We start from the raw sequence: 24,718 nt of genomic DNA on the forward strand, positions 1-24,718 counted from the left end.
GCAAAGGAACTGGAGCTCGATAGGGAGGAAGGAATTCTTTCTTGTTGTCGATCTTCTCTCAGACCAGTTCTCCAACTTGGGGTAGCCAGCCGACTACAGGAATTTGCAACGCAGCATCAGATGTGTTTCTTTGCAAGACTGTCTCTGGTATTTTGTAGGTTCTGCAAAACATTACAATGTTCATCTACGTCAAAGGATGCGGCCGCCACCACCATGTCTAGACCATCAAGGTCCGGGACAAACATTTTGATGCCAAATAATAATAATAATAATAATAAATGGGCATTTATTAAGCGCACAGCTAACCGGGTCTATCGCAGACAGTGAGGAGGGCAATTGGCCAAGCCAGACTAATCCTGACGAATAAATGACCAGGTTTTAAGGGCTGTACGAAACAAAGGTTCCGACTGAATGTGGCGTAGGTGCATGGGAAGTTTGTTCCAACATTAAGTGGCACCCACCTCGAATGATTTACCACCCGATCTGGCTTTTTTTAATCTGGGTGTAATCAGCTGGCATTGGGTGTTGGACCGTAGAGTTCTGGTCTGAGCATAAGGGTGAAGTCTCCTTCTGAGATAGACAGGCCCTAGCCCTTTACCTGCCCTAAATGCCAGTTTCAGGACCTTGAATTCGATTTGCTTGGAGATGAAGAGCCAATGGAGTTGACGCAGAAAGGGGGAGATATGTTGTCTGAGAGGAGCACCACAGACTAGGTGGGCAGCAGCGTTTTCTACTATCTGTAGTCTGCAGATCAATCCTAGGGAAAAGTTGAGGTATAATTCATTCGCGTAGTCCAAATGCGAGGTTATTAGGGCATGGACTACTGTTTTGCGTGTAGCGTTAGGCAGGTAATTAATACATTATCTGATGGTTTAGATTTTTATGAAACAGGCGGCTGCAACTGTTTGCACCTGCACTCCAAGGGATAGCTGGTTGTCCCATTTGACACCCAGATTCCTGACCGATTCTTTGGGAAGTGGGGCCGTGCCCAGTTCCTCAGGCCACCATAAATTGGGGGAGAGAGGGGAGGGTTGATTAAAAAATAGGATCTCAGTCAAATCAGCGTTAAGTTTCAAGAAATTGCGGTCCATCCAGGCCGCAATATTCTTAAGACACGTCATGAGGGTATCAAAAGTGGTGACAGATACTGCCTTGAAAGTGAATAGCAGCTGGGTATCATCGGCATAGGAAACAATTTTGATCCCAGTTTTAGAAATCATCTCTGCAAGCGGGGTTAAGTAAATGTTAAAAAGAAGAGGGCTCAGGGCGGAGCCCTGTGGCACGCCCCATTTAAGAGGTTTAACTGGCGATGTAAAAGAGTGAGTCCGGGCCTGTTGTTTGCTGTCAGATAGAAAGGACGTTATCCAAGTCCGTACCGTGCCCTGAATTCCAATGGCCTCAAGTCAATCCAGGAGGATAGAGTGTGAGACAAGTCTAACAGCACTAACACCACCTTCAAACCTCCATCTACCGCCCAACGTATCGAATTATTTCGATTAGTGCTGATTCCGTGCTATGGCCTGCTCGAAAACCGGATTGTGACTCAAGAAGACGGTCATTAGACTCAATGAAGCAGACCAGTTGTTGATAAGCTAGCTTCTCCAGGATCTTCGCGGGGGCGAACAGTAGAGAGATGGGTCTGTAGTTACCAGGAACTTCCGGATCTGCATTAACTTTTTTTAAGATTGGCTGGAGAAAGGCATGTTTCCAGGCCATCAGATAGATTCCCAATCTAAGTGATGAATTCCAGATGGGATTCAAGTGCCGGTTGAGAAACCCTGCCAGGGCTTTATATTGTTTAGCTGGCCAGGGGTCACTCAGGGAGCCCGATTTGCATTTTTGCAATTCCAGGAGAGAGGCTTCCTCTGATACTTCTGCAAACTCCGAGAGGTGAGCTCGGGGGCTTACCTGGACCAGAATCTGGGATTCATCTTCTGATTCAGGAAATGATGCGTATATCACGGCAATTTGTTCCTCAGTTTGTTGCATAGACTCTGTGATGGGAGTGAGTGTGGGTAAGGGTTAAAGGATCGGTAAAGGACTTAACAATTTAAAAAAATCTCCATGGAAGCGCTTTTAGCATTGTCAAATCTCTCCGCTAGAAACTCTCTTTTGCTTTTTATAAGCATTCTACGGTATTCTTTAAGAGCTGCCCTGTCTTACTTTCTGCAGAATATGTCAGCCTCCAACTACGTTCTAGTATTTTGCATATCGCTTTTTTTTGTCTAAGCTCCTCCGAAAACCATGGTGCAGAGGGAGAGGACCTAGGGGATTTTACTACTTTCAACGGCGCAAGAGCCTCAAGTGACTCACCAACCAACTGCCAAAGAGCATTTCGTATGGGGCCTGCCCACCCACAGACCTTCTAGGGAGATTATTTAGTGCACATTGAACGCTATTGAGGTGGGTTAGCCAATCTCTGCCAGTACCTAATACCTTAGCTGTCAAGGATTGCTTTAAGTCACAGTTCATCCGCTCCATAACACTATAACCCTCAGGTTGTTATGGAGATGAAAATTTGACCTGGACCCCAATGAAGTCATGGCATCCCTGTACGGCTTAGAGGTGAATGCTGGACCCTGGTCCGAAATGGAAGGTACTATTCGCAAAAATTCCCACAAAGACACGCAAATCCCTTACGACAGTTCTGGAATCAGCACTCCTTTGAGGCCACAGCCACACAAAGCGCGTGCAAGAGTCAACTGCTACCAAGATGTACTTATACACAGTATCAGAGGAGAAAGGACCGCAGTGATCTAAATAAACACACGCAGGTCATTTATTAGATATGTACAACTGAGTTTGGGGCGGGAGTGTAGCAGTAGAAGGTTTAATTTGCTGACAAATGCCTCATTGAAGGACATATTCATGTGTTTGTTTGTCCAAACCCCGCCACCAATATTGTTGCTGGAGAAGAAAACAGTAGCTGACACGCCGGCATGCGATAAAGCCATCCCAGCATGGGCTGCTGTAATCAAAGTCTGTCTGTGGTCCACGTTGGGGATTAACCTGTCACCGTTATTAATTCTCACATAAGGAACTTTATCAGGACTTAAATGATAAGAGAATTTAGAAGGGAAACCTTTAGGGTAACTACCCCCTTCTCTGTTGCGTCAATAGCTGCCAAGATGTCATGATCAATCTTATTTTTGGAACGCATAACCACTGCCACTGCATATGTTGCAACTGCTGTCTTCGCAACTTCGTCCGCGAGACAGTTGCTAACAGTGTGAACTCCAACACGCTGGTGACCCAGAGTATAAATTACAAAGACAAGTGGCAGCCTTTCTTTGAGCTCATCCATTCGAACCCAGATCATTTTATGTTTTATTGGGTGCCCCTTGGAGTGACGATAATCCAAAAGGGTAGATTGTCATTGTATGATTGAACACAATAGTAAGAGTCACTTACAATAAGAGTGGTCACTATGGGGTCTGTGTACTCTAATGCAAGCATCAGAGCACGGAGCTCTGCCAATTGGGTGGTATTGTCCCCTAATGTCTGTGTATGCACGACATCGGACTTGAATTCACCATCCACCCTAGTAAGTTATGTTATGTTTTGTTACAAGTTGCTTATAAAGCGCACATACACCCAGAGGTTTCATGGCGCTGTTGGAACACACAGAGAACAGAGGGGGATTATACGTGCGCCTCTATGAACAATCGTTTTTTTAAGCAATTTCCTGAATTTGAGTATGTCTGTGCAGGAACGGATCTCCAGTGGAAATGAGTTCCAAAGTCTGGTGGCAAGGTATGCAAACCGTCGTCCACCATGTCATTTCTGTTTACAGGTAGGAGTGGTCAGTAGCTGGAGATGCGTTGAACGAAGATTGCAGGAGGGTATATACCTAGTTAGGAGGGTATTGATAAATTTAGGGCTCTTACCGTGCCGAGATTTGAGGACCAGACATCCCGTTTTAAATTCTGTCTGTTGAGGTATCGGGAGACAGTGTAGTTTCTTCAGCAGTGGTCTGGCTGGTTGCCATCTAGATTGTTGATGGATCAGCCGCCTTATTCTGTACCATTTGAAGCCTCTTAGCGAGGAAGAGTGGTAGCCCCAGGTAGATTGAATTAGCATAATCCAGATGTGATAACACCAGAGCCATTGTTACCTGTACTAGTGCTGCATGGGTAAGCATGCGGCTGATTTTCATAATCTTTCAAAGCTGATGGAAGCATTTGGATACCACTGAACCTACTTGAGTTTTTAATGAAAGGTCACAATCTAAAATGACGCCGAGGCTCTTTACCGAGGTAGGGCAGCCAAATTCCATAGGCCAGTACTGTGGGCCCCAGAAGGTCTTGCTCTTGCCTGTGAGTAGTAATTCCGTCTTACTAGGGTTGAGTTTTAGATGGTTAAGATCCATTGATTGACGGATAAAGAGCTTAGTGGTCTGGAATATAACCACTGACTTGGGTGAATAATCAATGGTGAAACTTAATTGAAGATAATCGGCGTAATTGAAAGTTGTCACGTTCATTTTCTTCAGTGTTTGAATAAGGGGGAGGTGGTATTAATTAAACAGATGGGGAGAAAGCGAAGAACCCTGTGGAAGCCCACATGTTGTAGTTAGCTTTGGGGCTGTAAATATGGCCAGACGCATTGATTGAATACGATCTTTAAAGAAGGAGCGGATCCATCAGGAGGCCTGGCCCTGGATGCCAGCCTATCTGACCCGGTCTTCCAAAATGCTATGATCGACCGTGTCAAACGAGGCTGACAGATCTAATAGTACCAGGGCTTGAGGAATGTCTTCATCCACCTTTTTGTGAAGGTCGTCCAGAATTGCAAGTATCACTGATTCTGTCGAGTGGGCAGGGCAGAAGCCCGCCTGATGAGAGTCTAAATAACCAGACAGTTCCATGAAGTTGGACAAGCATTTTGCCACATGTGCTTCTAGCACTTTTGCCAGATAAAGGAGCAAGGAGATCGGGCGGTAATTTGACAAATTCAGGGGGTTGGCTCCAGGTTTTTTTAAAAAGAGGAACCACAATTGCGTTTTAAAACATACTGGGGACATAACAGTTATGGCGGCAGTTGGTAGTGCAGAGAATATATCTTTAAGACATGTGGTGGGCAGCAGTCTAGAGGGGAGCTGAATATCACTTTGGACAGCAGGTCAAGGAAACCTTGATTGCTAATAGCCAGGAAGGCATCCATGCTAAGGGAGTTAGTAAGTGGGTCAAGTCAGTTCTCGTTAGTATTTGATTTGGGAATACCAGCTTTGGCTATTTTGTCCAAGAAGAAGTTGGTTAAGGAGCTACAAAGATCTTGGGTGGGAGTGGGAGAAGGTGAAATTCTGTCTGTGTTAGATAATTCATTGACAATAGCAAAGATTTCCCTTGACCTATTGGAAGAGTTGAGGATTCTGGACGAGTAGTGTGAAGCCTTTGCTATACTTACAACTTTTTCATATTCCTTCTGCGCTAGGGAGTAGGTCTACCTGTCTTCACTGGTGCTAATTTCTGCTCTCTTAGTTCTGAAGAGAACCCTTTGTGTGCCTCAGAGCGGTGAGCCTGTTAAAGTTTTTTTTGTGAGACATGAGAATCTCTAGCTGACGATATCCAAGTAGAGATATTGGCTTCTAAGAGATCCAGGTCTGAGTCTAAAGTGACCGATTGGTTGGTAAGGGTGTTCACAAATTCTTGTTTATTTAGTAAACCCCATGCCCTGTTCATACCACCTTCAACCGGACGGGTCTTATTATCGATGGACATAGTTACTGACATTTGAAGTAAGTAATGGTCTGACCATATGTGTTGTAGAATTGTAAGAGGAGATACTGTAATATTGGTAGACCAGACCTGATACAAAATGTGACCTTTGTTATGTGTCGCTGTGGTCACATGCTGATAAAAGTTCAAGTTAGTTAACAGTTCAGTTAATTCCATGGAATGGGGCCCACCTTATGGGTCATTCGACCAGTAGTTTAAGTCGCACACCAGTAGAATTTTGGTGTAGTTAGTTACAATATTGGCCATTTAGTGGATGTTAGTCTGTCGGTGGCAGAGACAGACACATCCGCTTAGAAATACTGGATGATTACAGTGCTAGGGGTGAGAAGTGGGAGGTGTACGGCGCTACCTTAGCAGGTGTTTGCTGCATACTGTCTTTTTATTCATTGCTCTGAACTGCACTTGCTATTTTAAAAATTGTACAATATTGCTACAGCACCTACTATTTTTAACTCGTGATCTTTCTACCTGTTTCCTTCTCCCGCCCGGGTCCGCCGCGTCCATTGTGGTCGTTTGTGCGGAGGGTGAGGAACCCACCACTTCCTGACTCCTCAGCAATCGGGTCAGCGCTCTAGTTGTTCCTGCCCTCTCCCTACGTATGAGGGAAGGACAGCGGCCGTGCATCGGGCGCGCCGAGTGCGCACCGAAGGCGCGCACAAGGCAAGCCCGTCTGTGCCCATCCTCGACCGGACGCGGCCAGGGGCCAGAACCCCTGCTCCAAATGCTAATGAGACGGTGAAAGGGTCGCGGTATTCGCATGAACATTTACTATCACTATGTCCTACCCCTAACGCCGCCTGTAGACACAGTATGCTGCCGGAGAATCTGCTCCAGGAGTGAAAAGTATGCCACTTCAACCCTTTAAGTGTCTTAGAGAACGTGAGGGTAGCAGGCCTACTCTCCATGTTCTTAGTGAACTATCGCTTATTTAAAAAACATAGTCTGGACATCTATGATGTTCTAACTGACTATCAGCCGGATCTGCTGTTCTTAACAGAATCCTGGCTGGACGAGGCTTCAGCTCCGGAGATTCTAGAGGCCCTTCTATCGGCTTATGGTCTTCTAATGATTGATAGGGGGGTTCAGAGAGGGGGGGATTGCATTTGTGCATAAAATTGAGCTTCTGTGCTCCCTTGAGCCAGTGAAAATTAGCAACAGTGAGGCAGGCTTATTCTCTAATATAGTTCCCCTGAGTGCACTATTAAGGGCTATTGTATATATCGCCCCCCAGGGGGGTCCGCGCAATTTGTGGAGAGCCTACTGGAAACGGTGACTTCACCGGCTTTACGTTATAGTAAATTCTTTATATTAGGTGACCTGAACCTCCATTTTGAAGATGTTAACTGCTTAGAGGCACAATCAGTTATCGCCTCTCTGAAGTCCCTGATGTTTAAAGTCTCTGGTGGAATGCCTACGCATCAGGCAGGGCATCTCTTCGATCCCATTTTCTCTAATTGGGATGAAACCAAGGTGCTTCACCCCATCAGGATTCCGCGGTCAGATCACCACCTAATTCCGTTCTCAGTGATGAGCTCACCTAGAGAAGATAAGCTTAAGAGACTTACCCTACCTAAACGTAGGAATTGGAAAAAATTCAGCCATGTGGCGTTCGAATGTGCTTTAAATAAGGAAACCCCATTGTTTATTAAGACTCTTGAGGAAGCATGGAAGGATCATGAGGAATGGGTGTCTGAGGCATTAGATGAGGTGGCCCCTTGGACCCAAAAGGCCCCTGTACGTGGGAACAGGTCAGCCCCTTGGTATAGTGAGGAACTGCGCACAGCTAAAGCTGTATGTAAAGGTATGGAACGTTCTCGGCATAAAGACTATGATACTGCCCGTAAGGAATTATACAGGAACAGCCTAAGGGAGTACCATAGTCTGATCAAGAAGGCAAAAAGAAAATTTGTTAAAGAGAGGATTGAGTTATCTGAAAACTCCTCTAAAGAGCTCTTCTTAATTTCTAAGGAGTTAACGTCACTTACGAGAACAGTGACCAAATACCTCTTTTCCACTGAGATATGTGAATCAATCGCTGATCACTTTGTGAATAAAGTGGTGAAGATTTATTTGTCTTTTGAGGAGAGTTCGGACAATGACGTCCCTGTCTTGGGTACTTGTCAGAGACATACTAAGGAAATATGTCTCAATGAGTTCAAGGTTCCTCCAAGGGAGGAATTGATGAAACTAATCAATAGTATCCAATTAGGCTCCCCTATGGATGTTGTTCCTCCTAAGATTCTCAGGAATCTTTTAAATCTCCTGACTAATCATATTGGTAATCTGGCTACCCTATCTTTTCATGACAGTCATGTGTTAGAAGTATGGAAACTAGCCCAGGTGGTTCCTATAAAAAAGAAAGCTAACCAGAGCATATCCCAGCTGGACAATCTTCGCCCCATCTCCCTCCTACCTTTTTGTGCCAAAGTGGTGGAGAAATTGGTCAATAACCAGTTGGTGAAATTTGTGGAGCATAATCATCTTCTACACTTCTCCCAATCTGGTTTTCGGGGGAACATTCCACAGAAACGGCTCTCCTCGTCTCCACAGAATTGCTTCGCCAAAAAGTGGATGAGGGACAGACAGCTGCCTTGAAATTGCTGGACCTGAGTGCGGCTTTTGATACTGTGTTGCACTCTAGGCTCCTTGCCCGCCTGAGCGAGGTTGGGTTAGCCGGGTCAGCCTATTAATGGATGGGCTCTTTTCTTGCGGACAGAAAATTTCAAGTTCACTGCCCCCCTTTTAAATCCACGCCTCATTCTCTTAGACAAGGGGTTCCTCAGGGGGCCATATTAAGTCCTACGCTGTTTAATTTGTATATGGAACCTCTTGCTAGGATGGTGGAATCTCATGGGGTGGATATTGTGTCATATGCCGATGACACCCAACTGGTGGTCACTCTATCACATAATACAGTTGAGACAGCAGATAACTTCTCCCCTTGCCTGGAGACACTCGCTGGTTGGATGAAGACCAACTGCTTATGCCTCAATGGGAATAAGACCGAACTGCTAGTGATTGGTTCCCCTCCCTCGGTCTGAAAGTTGGCCTGGCGGCCTTTCGACCTGGGTCCCACACCTACCCCCTCGGTTACAGTGAAGAACTTGGGTGTACTTCTGGACACCAACCTCTCGTATGCCGAACACATTGGAAATGTGGCGGGTAAGTGCTATGGCATACTAAAGGTCCTCCGTAAAATCCTGGATCTATTACCCATTAAAGCTAAGAAAACACTAGTTCATTCCATGGTCACTTCTCATCTTGAATATGAGAATGCCCTGTTTTGGGGCCTGAATAAAAAAGGTATGCACCAACTTCAATGTGTCCAAAATGCGGCTGCCAGACTTGTCCTGAACCTGCCCAGGAAGTCGTCAGGAAAACCTGCGTTACAGACCCTGCACTGGCTCCCTATGCGGGAACGTATACTGTTTAAAGCCATGTGCATGGCTCATCGTATTGCACAGGGCAAAGGCCCCTTGTACCTCCAAAGGATGCTGACTATGTACCGTCCCAAACGCATGTTGAGATCCATGGGTAGCATGCAATTTCTGGTGCCCTGTATCCATAAAGCACGGATGGGTGGTCACTCCTTCAGGTACCTAGCCAGCAAACAATGGAATGAACTCCCTATTGAGCTGCGGATGGAACCTTCAGAACCTCGGTTCAGGCTCAAACTCAAGACCCACTTATTCCCCAAAATCTTAATCAGGGGTCTGTACGTCTTTCTCTTGTCCTCCCCCCTTACTGTTTCGAGTAGTCCTAGTGGATTGCATCCTCAGCGCGGGGATGCACTGTTCTTTAGTGTAACCAGGCGCTTTATAAATGGTTTTATTATTATTATTATTGTTTGCTCGCTCAGCTTCTGAGGGAAACTGCAGCATATACTGTGGGGGCCTGTAGATCAGAACACAGATTAATGGGCCAGATTCAGATTCTAGCTTGATGACCAAGTTATCCACATCAGGGAGATCAAGAGGGTAATATATGTGAATTTCTAGTCATGCTGTATGATTGCTGCAACTCCCCCACCGGTTTTGCCAAGCCGGTCTGCATGGAGTATGTAGTAATTGTTGGGTAATGCAGCCAGAATGTCCGGTGAAGAATCCGATTTCAGGCATGTTTCTATTAGAAACAGAATGTCTGGTTTGTCCGCTGACAGTAGTGAAAATATGTCTAATTGATGTTTTACCATTGATCGCATGTTGAGATAATATATTTTTAACATTTGGTTATTCGTTTTGTTTTTAGGAGCAATTGGTTACTTATGCAGATGTGAGATATGCTTAGGTAGCTCGGGGTGGCCTATCTGTGGTTTAGAGATCCCTAGTGACCTCAATCGTGCAATCGTGCCGTGGCCGGGAGGGATGGACAAGTCTCTTAGATCGTTCGTGGAGTAGCTGATAGTCTGGGTATAATTCCTGGCCCCTGGACCCGACCTGGAACGGACGGGCGCAGACGGGCTTGCCTTTGGCATGCCTTCGACGCTCCCACGGCAAGTTGGCCATTTGTAGAGGTTCCCCGCCTGTAAATCAATTCAAATCAATTCAAATTTATACAGTTTTAAAAAGTCAATTTGAGTATTTTAAAAAGGAGCGTTCTTCGGGACGCGGTGCGTTTCCAAGTGCCCGCTGCCACTTCTGAGCTGCTTTTTGAACAGGTTCCCCACCTGTGGCTCCTCCCCTGCCCTTTGTGATTGGCTGGAGCAAAGGGGTGTAAAAAGACTGCTATGGAGCCCTGCGCCACGAGAACAACACATAGGCATTAGGAATCTTAAACTAATGTATCAAACCACAGTATCAGTACCAACTACAATTGCGCAGGCCACAGAATATGCATGCTTTGATCCCATAGCTGCTTGTGCACTGCTGTCAGTGTAAATGATACAACAGAAATCCTCAAGTGAGCAAATAGTCAGAGGAGCAGGATGAACAAATTCATACTGCAAGAACTCTTGAGTCTGCAGTAAGGAATCGAAAAATTAATGTGACATCCGGAGATGTCAAGGACGTGGCCCATTGTATCCACCGAGGGTGCAAAGCTTTGGAATTTGGTTCACTGGCTTTCGTCACTGCCTCTAAGGCAGGATACGGAGCAACAACCAAAATGCGTTTTCCCTGCGACAGTGCACGTTCCTTAAGAATCGTAATTTGCACTGCTGTCAAAACCTTTTCCACAGTGGAAAACCGCAACTGTCAAAGTGTACAAGTGTGACTTGTAAGTGATAGGGACTGTGTCAAACTCATTAAAGTGAGGTACATGAAACCCACCGCCCCTAGCACAATTCTGATTACCAGGTTGGTGTGGTTATCACGGGTCAACAATAATTTAGATTCTAGAAGATCAGCCTGCAAAGATTGCAAGATGGCTGAATATTCAGGCAGGCAGCACGATTTTGAAAAATACGGTTGTATCAAAGAGTAAAGAGGCTTGATACGCTGGGCATATTCGGGAATGTAGGTACGCCCGAAATTCGAAAAGCCCAGTAAAGATTGTAGTTTCTTCAGTGTTTTGGGAGCTCGCAAAAGTGCACATTTCTCCAGGAAGTGAGGAGCCAAACCTCTACCTGCATTATTGAGCTCGTAGCCCAGGAACAACACTGAGTACTCTGCAATATGAGATTTCGCAAAGTTAAATTTGTAGTCAAAATTCGCAAAATTGCATATTATGCGGTCCACTCGGCACAGATGCTGCCATAATTTGTCGTCTATGAGATAAATGTCATCCACATACGAACATGCATCTGTGTCGATCCCCTCCAAGAGAGAAACAAAGACGCCAGGACTATTCTTATAGCCCATAGCCAAATAGCGAAATTGGCGCTGTCCGCCCCCACTGGTAAAAGCTGTCCATTGACTACTAAGTGGGGACAGATTGCTGGCAAAAAAAACATTGGATATGTCAAGTGTGGTTTTAAACAGTATACGCACGAGACTGTCTACAAGAGCAGAACTGTGAGTATTCTGCACTGCGCACATACAACAAGGTGAGTTTAAGTGGCGGTAATCCAATACCAAACGGTATGAACCATCTGGCTTGGTCACAGTAAAAAGGGGATTATTCATCGGAGACACAGATGTTTCAATTACACCTTGATACTCCAATTGCTCAAGGATTTCCACATAGGAAGACTTAGCTTCCTGCCGCATGGGGTATTGGGGTTGAGGCTGTGGCATTGACCGCAAAGGAATCTCATGTCGAGGGGAAGATTTGTCCCATCCACAGTGAGTATGGTACAAAGCCGGTGCAAGCGCCTTAGCCCAATCTTCTGCAAAATGTAGCGCCTGCTCTTTCAGCACTGTCTGTGTGAAACTAGGAAGGATTACCTCCTCCCCTTGTGGAGCAGCTAAGACAAACGGTAGGGGCCAGTAGACCTCCGCCAACAATATATCATAGGTAGTAGTTAGATTTTCCCAAAATACCCCTTTTATGGTACTTTCTATGTCACCTTCAATTACAAGGACTATTTCATAAAGTCTGTCGGGGGGAGCCACTCTGGTGTCAGCTGTCTCAACTACAACGAAGGTGTCAGTCGCTGTCACCTTCAGTAGTGGACGCAGTGCCTCATGCACTATGGTAATCTCTGCTTCGCTGTCCAACAGCGTCAGCACCCATGTCTGATTCCGAAGTTGCGTTCTCACTATCTGTGGCATATCTCACTGTTACCGCAGCAATTTTCTTCTTCTGAAACTGGGGTCTCTGTCGCGGTGACTCGTCTTGCTTGCCTTTTCCGTCAGCCTTACGAGGCTGCTCACAGTTCTATTTGGCACCTGGAGCTCTGCAACCGCCTCCTCCACTGATGGGTAAGACCGATGTTTCCTGCAAAGAGCGAGGAGAACATTGTTCAGGAACCTGAAACCTATCAGGTGACTTAATTGTACTGCGGTCGGGCAACTCATATGTACGTTCATTAGAGACAGGTGTAAGTGAAGCAGGACCGGACACCTGTTTCTGTTGCTGTTTCCCCTGTTTTTTGTTCTTACTCCAATTTTGTTTCTGAACTTTTGGGCGATCATCTTTATCAGATGACGCTTGTTGAGTTTGCTGCTGTGTTTGTTTTTTAGCAAAAGGCTTACCACCCAAACTATTACGGCCAACGGTCTTATAAGCCTCCGTAATTAATCTTGGTAACTGATGGGGTTTGTCAGCGATGGGGACATCGCGTAAAGCATTAGACACCTGGAAACTTACCGCATCCCCCTTGACATTTGCAAGGATGAAATCGCGAACCATGTCAAACGCTCCCACGAGTCGCAGTTCCAACTCCACAGCCGTAACCAGCCCGTGTTCATCCTGAACACGCTTCATGACGGGGGGCAGTACATCCGTTGATGGGGTTCCGAAGCACCTAGTATAGACTGCAACAACAATCACACCACAAGTTGTACAGTCATTTACGTCTGGCACTAAGTCTTTCTGCAAAACTTATAGTAAGGATCCTGTGTTTTTCCACAGGAGTAGTATTTGAAAATACTGCTTCTAGTTGGTCGAATTTCTCAGCAAGCTAAAAAGGCATCTCATCCTTATCCTCGGGATGCTTGCCCATGACCGCATTAACCATGACGGGACTAAGCTTCAGCCCGCCCCACTCCAACTGGATGAGCTGCACCACCGGGGCCCCACCCGGGAGGTTGCAGGTAACGTAATTAACCAGACCCCTAATAACTGTCACAGCAGAGGCATAAAGGGGTCTTAGTTGCGGAGCTGTTAACAGCCCCGCATTAGGGTGCGGGATATAAGCAGCTAAAACAGGCCAAGTAGCGCCTGGGATTGACAACGGCCCTTGTCTGACCGCCGTTATTACATGTGGGAGGGCGCCATTAAACCAAACGGCATGCTGCCAAGCAAAAATCCGAACTTCCTGTGTCCTATATGGAGCATACTCTGCAGGCGCTGCGGCTGGGGTGTAAGTGTAAAATACATCAGATACAGCGTCCACCGCAGGAAACGTGACCCATGAGTAAAACAGCTAAAAAGGGTACGCTGCGTCAACCAACACAACAAAAACAACTGCCTGTCCTTCCAATGAAATAAGGAAATCCTGCAAATGATTTCGCACAGCCAAGCGACTGTGAGCTGGGATATCAACCACAGCCATTTCGACACAGTGAAAAAGAAGTACAATGCAATATAAAAAGGCACAACTGGGTAGTAATTCAATAGAAAACCGTTTTAAAATATCAGGCTTGAAAAGACCTATGTAACTATAGATAGGTTTTATCCGTCACTACTGTCAACCAGAAACAATAGTGTGGGGGGGGGGCGTAGACTGATAAGCACTACTCAAGTGTCTCACAACAAGACCATATTCGTTGGCATCACCATGTTGCAAGGATCCTGCTCATACACTGAACTGTGCACAGAGACCTAGGACGTCAGTGAATTATAGTGTACCAGTAACTCACCTCCGTACCTAGAAAAACCCCAACCAGCTAGCATCAGTGTCAAATTAGCTCTTCGTCCTATAGCAAAGAAACCAAAGATTAGACAACCTAGAACATGTGACTTAGGACCGTCTCAGGAATGGTGGGAAGTGAGAACACTCTTTTGTTATACTCTCGTACCAGTCCACAACAGTAGTAAAGAAGAGACATGGTAAGGTTAAAATATTTATTTTAACAACGTGATCTCATGTGCAGTATCTTAGCCAACATAAGCAGACATATGATTTAAAATAATACGGTCAGCATGGTTACAATTCCTTAAAATACAAAAGGAGAAATCATATTACAATGATGGTTGAAACAGGTCCTATAGCGCCAAGTTTTAACACCCTCGCTATATAGGAACTATGCATTATAAACTATAAAAGGTCTCTTAGGCTTGTGTGGGGGACTTGATTATTTTTCGGCTCAGTAAGAGTAATTTACATCTGGATCAGCATTGTCTCTCTGCATTCCTGGAATGGAAATCTTCCAAGTGTGAAGAATCACGGCAGGTGTGTGATAATAAGGACGCCAGAATCTTACTTGGCTCACAGCTGCCAAAATGTTGTGTCTAGAAAACGTTACCCGAACATGTCGAAAAACAACTAACATGTTTTGATAACCTTGACGGCCTTAGCACTCACTCTGCAGACTAGTGGCACGATGTAAGTATAGAGATGTCAAAACAAACCTTTTCTCATGTGTAGACCTTCGTGAAGGCTAACGTACAAAAACAGCTATGCAGTGTTGTGTGCAAAAGCAGCAGAAGGGTAAAATGGCGTTTAAACTTCGAATAAGCCATGCTAACATAACATGCATGCAAAGCAGGCCCTAGGCCATACTACAGTACCCTCTTTTTGTAGGCCTTGTGAGAACTCACACTATATTTTACTAGCAGCATGATGTAACACATATTCTCATTTTTTTATTGAGATTTTTATGCTGTATTGTAGTTGTTTGTACAGTGCCATGAATACTTATTTTAATTAGATTCATCATGTTACACATTATATACTACTGTGCCTGCATTGTGCACTTTTATTTATTTTTTTAAACTGGGTAAAGTAGTTGATGATGATGACGCTTTTGTAAAAGTGGATGCCTCGGTGCCTACGAGGACACCCATAACTAGCCAGATGTTGGGGGCTGCTGGGATTCACTATAGGGCCCCACAGCCCCTGCTGGCTCCCCAGCTACCACTGTGGCTAGAGCCAGTCATTTTTTTTTAATTTGTAAAAGTGTGTGCCCACCTGGGGGCCCCAACAATGGCTCCATTGTTGAGGCTGTGGAGAGAGCCCTGTGGTCACGCGGTCCCTGCCTGTTCCCTAGCCAGCACCCATTTTGGTGCTGGAAGGAGCTGACTGCCATTGACCGCAGCTCTGATGTCATTCGGCGCCTGCAGTTATTGACATAGCCAGACACCAGTACTCGCACCGGCTACGTCATCGCCAGCACCTGCATCCTGTTATTGTGGTGCCAATAACTGCTGTGGGTGACTCCACATACTCCCAGCATGCGCATCGCCTCACTGGAACCAATGTTTCATCATTGACTAAACCGACTTCCCCTGTCCTGGAATCAACACGTAGCCTCCTACCGGACGCAATGCCTTACTTCTCTCTTTGGGAGCCAGGGATCCAGCCTCAACCTCAGCACGGACTCCTTACCTCCACAATGCTGTGCATCGTCATAGTCTTCATTATCCAAAGGTACTGTTTTTTGGGGGTCCATATAACTCCATGCCCGATGCCGCACACCTCGTGGTCTGCGCCACACTTTGGATTTATAGCTGTCACAGCATTGCAATAGCCCCAGGTTGAGCTATTTGTTTTCAGCAAACTTTATTCTTGATATTACTATTTCTAAGTGCTATTTTACTATATGTAGGTTAGTTTTTTGTTGTTTTAGTCTTGTTGATTTCAGATAAAGATACTTTATTTTTTCAAAACTGGTGTGTTGTTGATTTATAGTGTTATCGCTGTATTACTGTGTGTTTTGAGTGCAAATACTTTACACATTGCCTTCGAGATAAGCCTGTCTGCTCGTGCCAAGCTAACAAGGGAGGGATCAGGTGTTCTCTAAAGTGTGTATCCCCCTTACCCTGACTAGAAGCTAGGGTGCCTATTTGGACAAAGGTACCTCCCTCTGCCAACTACAGACCCCAATTCTAACACTATCTAGTATCTTTCCTGTTCCAGCATAACCAGCTGGCTTTGTTGTACAGCACTCTGATACCCTCCTGGGTCTTGTTCTCAATTAAATAAATAAAAATAGACTAATTCTCAATTTCATATTATTTTCTTGTTTAAAAGGATTATCTTTTTTTGGATGATATCTTAAAGTACCATTGACTGCAGCCAGAAGAAGGAATAATTCTTTTTTGTTTCTATGGGAACCAAGGTTTCAAAGAGGCCTATTCTTGAGGGCAGAAGAGATGTGCAATGATTTGGAAAATGCAGATTAGTTGCTCAAGTGGCAAACTCTAATTAAGTGGTTTGTGGTCTGAAAATGTCATATGCTGGACACCGCTACATTTGTTCATTGTTTGGGTCACAAAGGTAGCTGGTTGTCTGGTCGTCTGAACTATGGGAACACTAGGTGTGATTGTTCGTTGTGGCACACAAAAATGCCAGCCTGTTTCTCTACACTCTGACAGTGACTCCTTCAAAACCATGCTTACCTTGATTACAATTTTGTCATTTTGATTCTGCATTCCACAGACCTTCTGTTATGCAAGTAATTTCTGTTGTGAAAACTGTGACAGATCTTGTACAGACCTTTCCATTTCTAACAATTTTGTGTTGTCAGATTCTCCGACTTCTACCTTTCTTTATTCAGTCTCTTCTGTTACTTTCAAAGAAATTGTGAAGTTTTAAACATGCAAAGAAATACTAAAATGCACCTGTTTGTATCATTGCTAGTGCCCTACCTGTGCCCATAGGGACTCTATAGAAGGCAGAGGGAGACACACAAAAATAAAAAATAAAAAAAATAATTTCTTGTGGCCCACTACCGTTGATGGGGACTCCATGGGAGTTAGGGGGATACAGGCAAAATTACAGCAAAAAAATGCATTCAATAATTGATGGTGCCCACCAGGAACCATAGGGACTCTATTAGAAGCAGACAAAAAGAAAAAAATGCATTACAAATTTGCTACTAACCCACCAATGCCTATGGATACCCTCTGAGGGGCAGGCAAAAATTGAAAAAAATATATTAAATGGTTGCGTGTGCCCCACCACGTCCCATGCTGACTCTTTGGAAGGCAGGAAGAACCGTGAAAAAAATGAATAAATACCAACAACAGTGCACTACAATCCACCGCTAACACAAATAAATATATCAGGAAAAAAGAAAATAAAATTACAAAAAATATTATATGCCTCTTCTATCAATGTCCCTAGAAAATGGGTTTTTTAAAAGTGGTATAAAAGAATTGAAGCACATACTGGATACACAAAGTGGCAAAAGCTAGCTCATGAAGGAGGAAGCATGGAAAACAAAGACTCAATGGTCACCAAACACACATGCACACCCTCAGTGGATTCACAAACTGCAGGTTGCTGCATGGCCAGCAAAGAAGGCGGCATTCAAAACTTGGACAACATGTCCACCACCCCACATACAAACACTGGCTACACAAAATTGCTCCTGCTGCATGGCCAGCAAAGAAGGGGGTAAGAAGAACAAAGAACATGTCAGCCTGTGTAAGTAAGTAAGTAATTTATTGTTTTAGGTTAATTAAAAACATTACAAAAGTACATTGATAGCTCATACCTTCGGATAAAAAGATTTTTAGAAAAATATATTATTTTTAAAACAAGAGAATTTTGATAAAAACAGTTTGGTGCAGGTGTGAGGTCCCAGTGTGGTGTCTTGGCCAATATTCAACTAGTCCGGTCTGGTGCCATCTTCCAGATTTTTTAGTTTCATGTCAGCCTGTGGTAAACACAAAGTCTGGCTAAACAAAGTGCCCGCAGCTCCATGGCCAGCAAAGGAGAAGTCATGGAGAACACAGAAGACAGTTGCCTTGTCCTGCGTGGAGCACCTCCTCTCCCAAAAAAACATCTTGTAGCATTGCAGGGAAGAGCTGTGAAATCTTTTGACCCAATGTATCTGGTCCCACACTGCCTTTGACTTACCAACATTTTTAATGTCAAACACGAAAATTAAATTGCGTTGATAGATTCCCCAACCACAATGCTAACAATGCCATGCATACACGAACAGACAAAAGATGATGGGCAAGAAGATGGTAGCTGAGAACCAAAAAAGGTGTTTGGCTATGTGAGACTGAACTCTAAAAGCCACCCCAACCCTAGCCACCAAAAGGCACATGTAGACAAAAATAACACACATTTTGCATTTATTCCAAGGCCAACAATCACATCACCCTAAAAGGTTTTTAACATGTATAGCACAACAGCATTGAGATTGTGAAAAATACACCCAACGCACATTCAAGGTTTAGCGCAGTACAGACTCGGCCCCAATAGTAAAGCAACCTCACCGTAAAATGATAAACAAATCAGTACAAATTTCACAAAACCCACACAAGGAAAACAAGAAATAGTCTATTTAAACATTGGCCTCCACAATGAAAGAAGTGTAAATATTTTCCCTTAAAAGGTTAATCCCACATGCCCCCAATTCCAGCCTATCCACCAACCAAGATACAAAATAATTTAAAAAAAGGAACAAAATATACTGGTGCATGACCTTCCTCATACAATAAACCTTTTCAAAAGTTCTGCATTCAACTTACTTGATGTCTCCTAAAACACGTAGGGGCAGATTTCCAAGCCCCTTGCGCCACTTTTGCGGCACTTTTAATATGGGAAAAGTGACGCAAAAGTGGCACAAGGGGCTTGTAAATCTGTCCCAAAGATTCCAATGGTGGCGTAGATACAGCAGAGATTGCAGACAAGGAGAGAGAGTGATGCTTTCCCTCCTAAATTCAATTCCAAAGTGAACAAGGGCAGGGTGAAAGCTTCTATTGCACGTTCTTCCTGTGTAAAAAAAAAAAATCAAACAAAATAAAAAGTGTATTTTACACAAAGAAAATACCCAAACAGTCTGTTCTGGTAAAATAATAACATGAACATTTATTTTGAATTGATTTTCCAACTGCTTAATTATGAAATCTACCCAAAATGCAGACTGGTGACAACCCGCATTAAAGAACTGCTGCTAGCATTCACCGCAACCAATGAATGTTCTTATCACATTTGCCAAGGACATATAAGCAAGTGTCCGTGCTATTTCATTGTTTCCATGCTTTTCGTGGTCTAATTTTCCTCGAACAAGAGAATTGCTTATGTGAAATGACATTATGACGGTAAAGTCAGTAAGTGCGTTTCACAAGAGTAATGTGAAATTACCAAATTACTCCAACTACATTGACCTAATCAAAATTAAAACAAGGCCTACTAATAAGGCTGAATAAGGTTGGGGCTGGTTTGTTCCCCATGGGATGTGGCCTCACCTGGTCGTTTGGGCTGGGCAAGATGAGCAGTCAGTGCAGATTTGCTTAAGGCAGGGTTCTACCTGGATTAGCACATTGGGTGGAAACCATGGGCGGGCTCCTCCATTAGGGCGAGGGACCGCCGCCCCAATGTATTTTAAATACCATTTTATGTTTCTGCTTCTCGCGCTGCGAGAAAGCAGGAGACAGGGGTATGCCTGGTTGGGGGCGGGCAGGTGGACGGGTCGAGGAGGAGTGGCTTGCACCACTCTGAGTACCTTGACTGTTTGGTCGGCCCTGGGGCCGACCAATGCAGTCATGAGCACTCTGCATTTTTTCTATGTAGGCTGCATGCATAACTACATAAAGAAAATGGCCTCCCTACAGGTCCCAAGTTGGACGCTGCCCACGACTCTGCACCAATCACAACACTGCCATTGCAGCGTTGCGATTGGCTTACAGAAGGGGTGGGAGCATACCTGTTCCTGTTTCTGTTCAGGTGCAGGAAAACGCGGCACCCGGCCCAGGAGCAAAGGAGGCACAGGACCCGTTCAGGTAAGTTTTATTTTTATTTTAGCCCTCCCCCGCGGTAACCCCTGCGTGAACCCCTCTATGCCCCGCCCCTCCACCCGCGAGTAATGCGCAATACTTCCCAGAGCAACTGCCAGTGACTTAGTCTATTTGTACACATAACTTACTTCGTCTTTTGTTCGTTTGATTGCAAAAGCTTTTAATGGTTGCAGTAATCACATGAGACTGTAGGTTATGCACTCAATCTTCAGATTAGTGTGGACAATGTAGAAACTAGCTAAGGTATGTGGAAAGTTATTTAGCTGAAGGAAGAGTCACTTTGGTAAAATAGTTTTATGAATTGCAAACATTTTTATTTATTTTCCTCTCTCTCTTATTACCTACATTCAAACCAACCTTTCCACTTAGCTTACTTTCTCCCTTAAAAAAACCCTTGCCACCAAAAAAATGCAGGGGGCTGCCATTTTGCTACCTCCCTACATCTAACTCGTTTTCCCCATCTCACCTCAACGTAGTCCCATTGCCAGTCACATCGCATCCTTACCTACATATACTCTCTAAATGCAATGATGAGAGGAAACTCAGTTTAACACTTTAAATGTACACCTGACCCCTGCATGAAAGAATTGGACTCCCACCTGTTCATTGAAGGGCTAGTTGTGCTTTTCTATGATCCACAATTGTCTGCAACAGTGTTGTTGGTGTTACAGTACTTACTACTTTGCTTCGATGTGCCCTGTTTGTCTCTGTTAGCTCTTGCAGATGAGTCCTGTGTGGCTTTGTAATACCAAATCACCTGATGGCTGCAAAAGAGCTTTCCTCCTGTTCATCTTCCACCAGCTGTCTGAGGTCCTCTTCTAATAAATGAAAGGCGTTTGTGAAAATGGGATTCATGTGACCCAACACCATTGGACCTGTCCCCTGTTTTCCTGCAAAGGTCCAAAGCAATACACTTTTATCTAGTGTGTGTAGCCAATCTAACTTTTCTTCATGTGCCCCCGTTTGTTTCCTTTTTCTGGAACCAATTGTTGCAGGTATTAGGACCCTCTGCACTATGACATTGCTACTCAGTAGCAACATGTACTATGCCTTAAAATGGTACTGGTATAACTGGTCTAATCCAATTGGTTAATTGACTTCAACGTAAGGCCATAGTAGATGGTGCACAATTTGACCGGTGACATGGAAGTAAATGGAAATTTATGGGCTATGAAGTGTATTTACATCACCCACAAATGTGACAAAAGTATATAGTTGCCAGGAAAACCGTAATGCACTCCCTGGGCAGTGGTTAAAATGCGCTGCAGTAATAAGTGCCAAGGAAAAGTGTCTTGGCCATTTAATAATACCAATTTTCATACATTGAAATGTCACCTCTAAAGTATTTCCTGCAGTGTGCCCTATATAATTCAAAAGTGGCACACTATATATTTTGAAGTTGAGCCCTCAGTGACTGAAAGCTTAAAAGCTATTTTCACTGTGTTGATTCAGCTTTTCCTTACGGCAGGCCTAGGTGAGATTACAATATTCCATTCTACATCTCCGGCTGGGAAAATGATGGAAAATTCATTCAAGTATAATTTTACCTTAATTTTAGAAATCTAATATCATTATTAAATCAGATTTTCAATGTTACTGGGGAAGTAACCTAAAAAATGTACTTTAGGCTGCCTGAGATAGAGCTGGCTAAAAGCAGTTCTGTAAATCACGCACCTTCATGGTTAGAATTTGAATCCATTTCTAGGAGAACTAGAACCCTGGCTCAAAATACAATAGCTTGTCTCTGAGCCCAGGAGGGTTTTAACTACTGGCCACTTAGCAGGGATTAGCTATCTGAGAAGGGTGTAGGACAGTTTACAGAACAAAGAGCAGCCTTAACACTTCCCTTTGGTTGGAAATACCAGGGAGAGAGATTCTCTACATAATTATCAGGACTCTCCTAAACAGCCTGGTGTTAGTCACAGTAGAAAGTAAACCAGTTTAGACCTTGTTTGTTGGGACATGCCTCATTTAAATCGGGAGTGGCTAGGGAGCAGAATGAAGCTGTCCTGGTGAAAAAAAGGACTGCTATTTTAAAATGGGGCTGAACGAGTAACTTTGCAGTAAAGGGGATGTGCTGCAAAAGGAAGTGGGCATAAGGTGAGATATAGGCCTGGGTGGACAGGGGAACTTGTCCCACCACTGGCCTTTGCACATGATAGGACTAGTACTTCTTCAAATCGCTACCTTCTTAGTACATTCCAAGGCCTAGGGAGATTATAGCTGAAAAAGAAGACCTTTCTGGAACAAAGGAGACTCCTGACTCCTGCTGAAAGAATAGGACGAATTCATGGACTAAAGTATTTACAGACTCCTGATGGCACTCAGGAACTGGAACTGCTCTGTAAAGATCGAGGGGCATATTCACAGGGAGCTATCTCTGAATTAACGGCACACTAGCGCAGCCAAAGTCGTGATACATTTACCTCCCCATTCAAATGCTGGTGCAAACAGCCCCCAGCACCACATTTCCTGTGCTAGCATCCCCAACAAACATCGCCATGGATGACTCCGGCAACTAACGCTAATGAGATGCAGAGTAGGCGTTCCCAAGCAAAAAGCAGCGACCACAACACTCCGCAACATTCTCAACGACCAGCCAGACTGGCGATAAGAACACAAAATACGCGATAAGGCACTTTAGCAGCAGGAAAATAAAACCTGCTCTGACCTGCTCTGACCTGGTGTAGAGTCGGACAACAGCCTGCACCACAAAAGGGAGCACAGCCCAGAGCCACACCTAAAGACAAACAGATGCCATGGAGCAATTGAACATGCAGCACTGACACTAGGGGTGGGTGGAATTTGCGTAGTCGAGCTACGCAAAGTTCAGCGAAACGGTAAAAAATCTCTGCGAACACGCAGAAATTCTGTGAACTCGCGGAATTGCTTGTTCACAATGCTTTTTCCCTGTTCGCAATCGCTGTTTGCGTGATCGGGGAGAAACATGTTGCGAACACGCATTTTGAGAACGCGAAGAAGCAAAAATTCTGCTAAGCCGCGGAATGCAGAATTTTGAAGACCCTTCGCCCTGGAAATTGCATGGAGAAAACACGTTTTGGGACCCCCTTTTTTCTTGGCCACCCCTTGACAGATCACCCACAAACTTTCAACAGAGGAGCTGATATGACCAAAGAATTTGTTTGGAAAATTTCATAACAATTCATCAAACAACACCAAAGTTATAAGCAAAACAAAGAATGCTATTTCTATGGAAACTTGGTCCTAACTTTAACTACCCACTGGCGACCACCAGTAGGTAATATATATATATATATATATATATATATATATATATATATATATATATATATATATATATATATATATATATATATATATATATTCACTGAAAAAACCATAGGTTTCACACCAGTTATAGTTACCTGGAAATTTTACTGACATAAAACCATTGAAATTCCACGTTATAGTTAGTTGGACTCACTATAACTTGCGCGCCTGCAATGCACTGCTGATGACGTCACATATTACAACACTCATGACATGGTCAGTGACATCACTCAAGACATCACTGATGACACCATCCAGTGAATGTGTGTCTTTCTGAAAAAATAAATATGTTTTATATATGTATATGTAAAGGTCGATGGAAGAATAAATGTTTAAATAAGTGTCTTAATGGATGTTTTAAAAAAAAAATGATTGGTTAACTGGCTTATTAAGTGTATCTTAGTGAATACATATATTAGCGAGTATTGTTTAAATATTTAAATGTTTGTATCAGTGTTTCACTTTGTGTATAAATGGCTGCATGGGTTGGTGAGTAGCTACATGTGTGTGTATATGTGTTATTAGATGTTTTTTTTAGTATCAGTATGAGCGTCTGTATGGTTTGGTGGGGGTGTTACTTAGCACATAGATGCATCAATGACTCACTCACTGTTTGTATGTGTTTTGAAGACAGCATATGTGCAGGACTTTATGGGTGGAAGAGTGTATATATGTGTGTGTTAGTGAGTGAATGACTGTCTCACTAGTGTCTTTATGAGTAACTACATATGTTTTAGTCTAGTATATGTGAGTATTGATGTATATAAGTGAGTATATGTGAGAGTGAGAGATTGAAATAGTTCCTGTTTAAATAAGTATGTGTTTCTATAAGTGATTGTTTAAGAGAGTAAGTATGTGTAAGTTTCCTTAGAAGTAATGTGCTAGTGTGTGTATAGCTGTATATGCAAATAAATGGATGTTCAATAGTTTATTTGCATGTGTGAGTATGTGTGTGAGTAACTTAAGACTGTCGGTGTGTTAACGGATGTAAAGGTGTCTCACTTCTTATGATAAGTGAGTATATGTATGAATGACTATATAGAACTGTTGGTGAATGAGTGGATGTGCATATAAATGGTGGAATTACTGAATTGGTTGTTGTAACTGGTATAGGTATCTCCACTTTTTTGTAAATGTTAGTTTCTATTTTTGAATATGTGTTTCAAGGGTTACATTACACTGAAAGGAGGTCTGTCACTCTGTCACAAGGATGGAGTCATCAGTGATGT

Source organism: Lissotriton vulgaris, chromosome 9 (assembly GCF_964263255.1).
Source record: "Lissotriton vulgaris chromosome 9, aLisVul1.2, whole genome shotgun sequence".
Taxonomy (NCBI): domain Eukaryota; kingdom Metazoa; phylum Chordata; class Amphibia; order Caudata; family Salamandridae; genus Lissotriton; species Lissotriton vulgaris.